Source organism: Thalassophryne amazonica, chromosome 18, assembly GCF_902500255.1.
Source record: "Thalassophryne amazonica chromosome 18, fThaAma1.1, whole genome shotgun sequence".
NCBI classification, from domain to species: Eukaryota; Metazoa; Chordata; class Actinopteri; order Batrachoidiformes; family Batrachoididae; genus Thalassophryne; species Thalassophryne amazonica.
Genome location: NC_047120.1, coordinates 19,046,000 through 19,053,913, shown reverse-complemented (window position 1 = coordinate 19,053,913; position 7,914 = coordinate 19,046,000). Strand labels below are relative to the sequence as shown.

At 44.9% G+C, this 7,914-nt stretch overlaps 1 long non-coding RNA gene across 1 annotated transcript in view; it reads left to right on the top strand.

Moving 5' to 3' along the window:
- The first annotated feature begins 3,580 nt into the window (after window positions 1–3,580).
- LOC117530507 overlaps window positions 3,581–7,914 on the top strand; it is a 112,387-nt gene continuing 108,053 nt past the window's right edge. Inside the window, exon 1 of the long non-coding RNA XR_004566386.1 lies at window positions 3,581–4,067. This is a non-coding gene — a long non-coding RNA (uncharacterized LOC117530507). The remainder of the gene's footprint in view (window positions 4,068–7,914) is intronic.

Genomic DNA, 7,914 nt, shown 5'->3' with positions numbered 1-7,914 from the left:
TCACCCTTCGGTACTGTACAAGAAATACAAATTAAATAATACTGGTGGGGTGAAGAGGATGTGCGCTCTCTCAGCGCCTCAACGGACTGGAGCCCGAACGTTCTGGACTCAGGTTTTCCGCCGACACCCCCCAGGGGGCTTTTCCCAGAACTGTACTCTGTGGAGGGGGAACAGAGGTGAGATTATTTGATACTATTACCAGAAAGCTATTAAAGGAACACTTATCAGCAACACGTTCAGTTCAGGTTTCAGAGTTAATTCAGATGAACAGCTGCTCATGGCTTGTGTAGGTTTATTATTCCGCACACCACAGCCGCGAGGAGCAAACAAGACAATTTCTTCAATGTTCAAATTTAGCTGTGCAAAAAACACCACATTATATTCACAAATAAGCCTTTAAAGATAATCACCTCTGACGTGTGCTGACAGCTTTTGCCTCTCACCCTAGTCCTCCTTCACAGATGTAACGTCAAACTCTGGAGCGGCCCTCAGCGTCCCCAACGGTCGATACAAGGTCGTAACAAGGTTGTATTCTCCGGCAAACAGCCCTCATCACTGCTGGCTTAAATGCAACTCCTCATTTCTTCATTGATGCCAGCTGAGAGTCCTTAGTCTGCACGTGAATGTCACAGGTGTTGCAGATCATCCTGATAAAGAGCCGCACGAGGATGCAACAGGTGCAACCAATCATCACAGAGGTGAGTGTTGTGTGGGCCGCTGAAGAGGAGGTACTGCTGGCCCACCACCACCAGAGGGCGCCCTGCCTGGAGTGCGGGCTCCAGGCACCAGAGGGCGCTGCCGCATCATGGGAGTAGCCTGGGTGACAGCTGTCACCCATCACCAGACACAGCTGTTCCACTCAGCACAGAGGTATATCAGGAGGACGGCGTCTCCACCTCAGTGCCGAGATATCGCCTAAGACTAAGGTAGTATTCTCTGCATTTATATATATTAACCAGCTAAACCTATTAAACCTTTTCAGGACTGGTGACTACAGATAGCTTCACTGTTTTGGATAAGTACTCACCTTCCTGCCGTTCTTTGACAAGAGGTGGAGGCGGCTTCTCCCCTCTCCGTTACTGGGTGCGGTCATCCACGCCTGTGTGTTGTCGCTCTCTCCTGCCAGCAGTACCGGATCCGACGAGCGGAGGCAGTGGCCACCTGGGAATTCGGGACTTGGCGGTTCCAGTATTTCCAGGGTTCGGTGGCAGAGGAGATCTGGGTGGTTCCGGTTCGACTGAGACGGACGTCTCCTACCTTCGAGCCTGCCCACACGACACCAGCGGATTCGACCCCAAATTGTGTTTGTTATATTAATTGTGCCTGTTTCACAGAAGTAAATCTTGTTATTTACCTTCTCCATTGTCCGTTCATTGCGCCCCCTGTTGTGGGTCCGTGTTCCAACACTTTCACAACAGGTGAGAGACTCTTCTGCAGCACAATTTTCCCAGAGGTCAGTCCCAGACCACCTAGGAAGGAAAACAAACACAAACCCAACAAAACAGTGTCCAGCCAAGCACCCCAACACACAACATATATTACATAAATATGGGTATTTCATGTATGTTTTAAAGGAATGAGAACTGTTAAAACTACCTGGGCATAGTTAAAAACAAGTAAAGTATAAAATGCTTTTGAATGAATGAATGAATAAATGAATGAAAACTGTTTATTTCGAACATTTGATACAACAATTACAAGATAGATCAGTGAAGACAACAACAAAAAAGTTCCTACTGTGTACCCAACATGTCCGAAAAGGGGTAGGGTGAAGCATCAGCTTATTTTTCCCTACCCCTTCTTCCCCACAACCAGTGATACCCTTTGCCACATATATACATAGATTCCTACACACCTAAACCGATATCAATATATATATATATATATATATATATATATATATATATATATATATATATATATATATATATATATATATATATATATATATATATATATATATATATATATATATATATACAAACATAAATATACACCTACACATACCTACTTACATACAAAATACTATATATTTACAAGCCGAAGCAAAAAACAAAAACACCCTAACCCTCATTACCCTTCCTCCTCCCTATACCTAGAAAAAAAACATATTTTTGTACCGCTGTTTGAACTGGTTCATGCTTGGACATTGCTTGAGCCCCACTCCCAATCTGTTCCACATCCTCACCCCACAGACAGAAATACAGAAACCTTTTAATGTTGTTCGTGCCCACTGATGCTTTAAATTAAATTTCTCCCTCAGACTGCAATCCCCTGATCTGTTAAAAAACATATTTTTAATATTTGCTGGAAGTAAATTGTTTATTGCTTTATACACGATTTGTACTGTTTGAAAATGAAGTCTGTGAAAGTCTGTGAATTTTAAGAATTTGGATTGTAAAAAATAGTGGATTTGTATGATCTCTATAGCCAGTATTATGAATAATTCTTATAGCTCTTTTCTGCATTACTGATAGTGATTGTGTTGTACCTTTATAAGTATTACCTCATACCTTTGCACAGTACTGTAAATATGGTAAAACCAGTGAGCAGTAAAGAATGCGGAGTGCGTTGTGGTCCAGAATATGTTTTGCTTTGTTTAGAACTGAAATGCTTCTTGACAGTTTACTTTGTATATGTTTTATATGAGTCTTCCAGTTTATCTTATCATCTATTATCACCCCCCAGAAACTTATTTTTATGTACCCTTTCAATATCTACCCCCTCGACTTGTAACTGAACCTGTATGTCTGTATTACAATAGCCAAATAACATGTATTTTGTTTTACTTAAGTTTAATGATAATTTGTTTCTGTCAAACCATATTTTCAATTTTCCCATTTCTATACTGATCCTCCTCAGTAACTCCTGCAAATCCCCCCCCTGAACAAAAAATGCTTGTGTCATCTGCAAATAATACTAATTTTAATATTTTGGAAACATCGACAATATCATTTATATAAATTAGAAACAGTTTTGGACCCAATACTGACCCCTGTGGGACGCCACAAGCATTGTCCAAGCATGATGATGTATATTCCCCCAACTTCACAAATTGTTTTCTGTTACTTAAGTAGCTTCTCACCCAGTGCAACACCAACCCCCTAATCCCATACTGTTCAAGTTTATTGATTAATATGTCATGATTGATTGTATCAAAAGCCTTTTTAAGGTCTATAAATATTCCAACTGAATGTAATTTGTGGTCTATGGCGTTTGTAATCTCCTCAACTGATTCTATTAATGCAAGTGATGTTGAACTATGTGCTCTGAATCCATATTGACTATCAGTAAGTAATTTATGTTTATTTATGAATTTGTCTAATCTATTATTGAATAACTTTTCTAATAATTTGGAAAATTATTAGAAAAGTTTGATGGATCTTATTTTTGTTTTATTGTGAAGAGCGAAAGGAAGTGCTGTGTCTGTATACCACCGCTGTCAGTCTGTTGTAGTTGCTTGACGTGAGTGAAAAAAGTCAGGAGGGAGATGCTTTTGATGTACCGCCAGGTACGCACTTTGAAGTTAACATGTGCGCCGCTTTTTGACTAAGTTTCCTGATCGTTAACTCAGTGGCCGTTAATGGACACTTGTTAATGCTTTTTGGACTACCTGAGGACTTTTCAACTCGAAGTTTGTCCTGCAGTAAGGTGTCTGTGTTATTTTAAAGTGGTTTAGCATATGGACATTTAGCATTTGCTGGCTAAGTAATTGCATTGGATGAGAGCTAGTTCAGCTAACTCAGCTAGCTACAGAAACTACCTGTTCATCATTACGGCTTGGAGATGACGACTAGTCATTTGTGAAGTGCTAAAAGTGTGCCTTTGGAGGACATCCTTTCCTGGAGATCACTCACTGGAGCTTAAGCCTGAACCAGCAGAGGGGTGGCAGCATCACCATCTTAGGACACGGTTTGGTTTCTTCCTCTTCCCCTGAACTTGGACAAGAGTCCATACCTGTTGAACTACTAAACCAGGGACCTCTTTATTTTGGTTTTGCTCCGAGAGTGAGGCGGCCGTTAAGTTCTGGGCGTCGCCGCTCCCAAGCATCACTCGGGCCTGCAACTGTAAGGTTTTGGTAACTAAATAAGCTGGCTGGTGTGTGTGTGTGTGTGTGTGGTGAGTGGGCCACTCACATAGAGTATATAGTGCAAAATTTGGGATAAGATGTGTTTTGTGAGCTCTGTTTGGGATAAAATGTGTTTTATGAGCTCTGTATGTTTTCTGTTATATGTTCAGTAAATAAGTTCAAACTTAATTATGGTTTGGTCATTTTGGAGAAGTCTAAGAGTGTATGTGGCTGTGATTTGATTTGACCACTGTGTGTTGAAGGGTGAATTAAGAGTAATATTGCACTTAAAGGGCACATGAGACTAAAGAGGCAGTAAGTTAAAGTAGTTAACCTTCAGTAGTCTCTAATACTAAATATAAGAGCTCGGGGAGCCCTTACCTAGTACCGTGGGTAAAGGTGGGCTATGTTCTGTGTGCCGACGCGGCCCGGAGGACCCGAACCAGCGTCTGACCGGACCCAGCGTTAAAAGAACAGAGAGCGGTTCAAAGAAAACAGATTTATTAACCAACTGTGTGATAATGTGCAAAAGGGAGCAGCGGTCTGGCGTGGGAGGACGGCGCGTGCAAATGGACCGGAGCCACAAATGTTCTGGACTCAGGAACCTTTCTGACACCCCCCTAGGCGGCTGCACGGACCACCAAGTCTGTGAAGAGGAGAACGAGGTTAGTCAGCCCAAACCTTCAACTCAGAGGGAAGTTCACACAAGCATATACTCAGCAAACACTTCCAGGCTTACGTTAAAGGTAGCTCCTCACCGCAAGTGCCAACCAACACTTTCCATGAACGGCGGTGAGGAGCGAACCAAACAATTATGTAACACGCTCAATTACAGCTGTTAATTATTAGAAACCATAAACATTAAGGTACCTCAGGAAGTGCGCAGTACAGCTTGAGAACCTCACTTCTCCTCTCTCACAGACACGTGCATCAAACCCGGAGCGGTCCTCAGCGTCTATTGTAATGAAGCTGATCTCTCCAAGTCAGCCTCACACGGATGGCACAAAGGTAATCCTCTGGCAAAGAAGCCCTGTATCTTCAGGGCTTAAATCCTGCAGGCCTCATCAGGGAATGCACTCCAGCTGTTCTCCTGTTGATTTGCACGTGTAGACAGGCAGCAGGTGCAGGCAATGAGTAAGGTTCTCTGATCCTCTGCACACTTCACCTCTTCTCAACTCAGGACCAAATGCAAACCACCTGGGGAGACACAGAGAAAGCAGGCCCAGCCAAACACCCCCCACTCCATGACAATAACCCCCCCCCCCAGAACCACCTGGGGAGACAGAGAAAAACAGGGCCAGCCAAACACCCCCCAATCCATAACAATACCCCTTCCTCAAAGGGAAGCCTCCCGGCGACCACACGGACCTGCTCCGAAAACGGCACCATCCTCCATGGTCCACGGCAGGGAGACATGTGGCGCGACCCTCCTGGGTCCACGGCGGAAACACATGACAGGCCGGTGACGAGACAAGGCAACTTGGCTGGCATGTTGGCTGGTAGCAAAACAAAAACAGTCCAAAACACCCCAAAGGAGTCCCACAATATAGTCCAACATAAAACAAATAGAAGAACCCCAACAACCCCCCCAGAGGACCGTCCCATCAAACCCTGGGGAGGAAAAGAAAAAATACAATCCCAAAACCCCAACAGAGCCCCACAAACACAATCCAAACATAATCCCAATAAAAGAAAAACAAATTAACACCCCCCCAGACGACATGTAGAGCCCAACACTCCCCAGAGGACATCATCGCCAGCTCCAGGAGTAATAACCATAGCCGAGGTTCATCTGAGATCCAAAGTCGCATACATTAGCTTTTTGCGTCTCCCAGAGGACCGTCCCATCAAACTCCAGGAGACACCCCCATGACCAAACAAACCCAGCCCCGGCCACTCACGGCCAGTTGGACCCACAGCCATATTTCTCCCCAGAGGACATCACAGTCATACCCTGAGAATGGAAACTGGGAGAAACATAACAAACCCCAAGCCCCCCAGTGGACACACAAACAACCCCGGGGGAAAACAGAAAACGGAAAAACCTGTTGCCCCCCCCCAGAACCCAGAGAGACCCTGGAAACCCTCCAGAACCAGTTGTCAGGTACTGTAATGGCAAACAGCTCAAAACAACTGAATCCAGGGGAGAAAACAGGACAAAACGAGCCCAACCCCACCCCCTTAGCGCAGGGGAAACTGGAAGTACGTCCAGTGTCATTACCTATGACTATACCTAAAAGTCAAACGGGAGGAGTGGAACTGCGGTAATGGCGTACGGCACAAACCGGCGCCACGCCCCCGACTTTCAACCCAGCTCCTAGCTGGAAGTATATTCCACTGCATCAAACCTCAGCCATGCCGATGGCGTACGGCTCAACAGCGCGCTGAGGCCGGAGGTGGAACAGGGAATTAACATAAAATAAAACGCCCCTAAACCCCCCCTCCCAGGTGCAGAGGTTTTCGGGGAAACCCCCAGCGTCACCAACCTGCACCACCCTAGCAACACTAATGACAAACGGTACAGAAGTGACTAGGGTTGGAGGTAGAGGACCGGGAAATAAAAAACAAAACGACCCCAATCACCCCTCCCTCATCACCCCCCAGAGGACATTTACAATCAAATCCTGGGGGTGGGACTAAAATAAAAACCTAACAAATAATAAAACAAAAAGTACATGTGCACTGATAACCAGCAGCATTGAATGTGGAGTATGATGACTTGCATTTACCTTTTTTTTTTTTTTTTTTTTTTTTTTTTTTTTTTTTTTTTGGTCATTCACCTTGCTCCTGTGACCAAAGTGACAGTCCAAGCTTTGAGGAGTGATTAATGTGCCTCTCATCTCTCAGCCTCAAACCTTCACCTTAAGTCAAACACTCTCATTCAGACACCACTAGACACGTGCACAGATACATCTGTGTCAACACAGCTATTGTCCTACCACAAACTTAAACGAGTGAGTTTTGGCATCTAATTACCTGAGTCCAGTACTGTGCTCCAGACAGCCTATCTGTCCATACCACCGGACCAACTACCAGTGCTATAACCCACAAAAAACAGTTTAAATCCCACATATAAAACCCCCACAATTAATAAAGCAACAAGAAACTAACTGATAAGTGACTTATACCGTCATGCTCAAAAAATAGAACATCTATGTTCTACCTTAAGAGCTGTGATGGTAATGTGGCTCAGTCACCAGCAGGGGGAGCCAGAGTGCTAAAAATGAAAAGCCCTGTGGCACCCGAGTAAACTCAACACACACTGCTTTACTTGTGAGCAGCTACGTGTAGCATACAGCTAAAGTGTGATTTAACTAATAAGTCCGGAGCTGATACAACAGACGTAGTAGCCATCTTCACCCGGGGAAACGGGGCTACGACTGTAACAGCAGGACGCAAAGCGACCCGTGCTGCAGAACTCCGCCGTGCGCGTTCACCCTCCAATCACACACTCATGCAGCTCCCGTCTAACCTCTCATCCGGTTGGAGTGTGAAGCGAAGCTGTCGCTGATCACGCTTAACGCCAATTCCATAGACAAGGCAACATCACAGGAACACGGCTGCAAGAGAGTTCAAACTATTATTCAATATTAGGATCACTAACACGCACAACCCGGGCGGAGAGCACCCGCAACTGATCCCGGATAACTTCCAACGTCTGCTGCCACCTTCCCGGCACGGTACCAACTCTGCTGCCGCTGGGTCCGTGATGTTTGGCCAGAGGATTCTGTTCTGTGTGCTGACGCGGCCCGGAGGACCCGAACCAGCGTCTGACCGGACCCAGCGTTAAAAGAACAGAGAGCGGTTCAAAGAAAACTGATTTATTAACCAACTGTGTGATAATG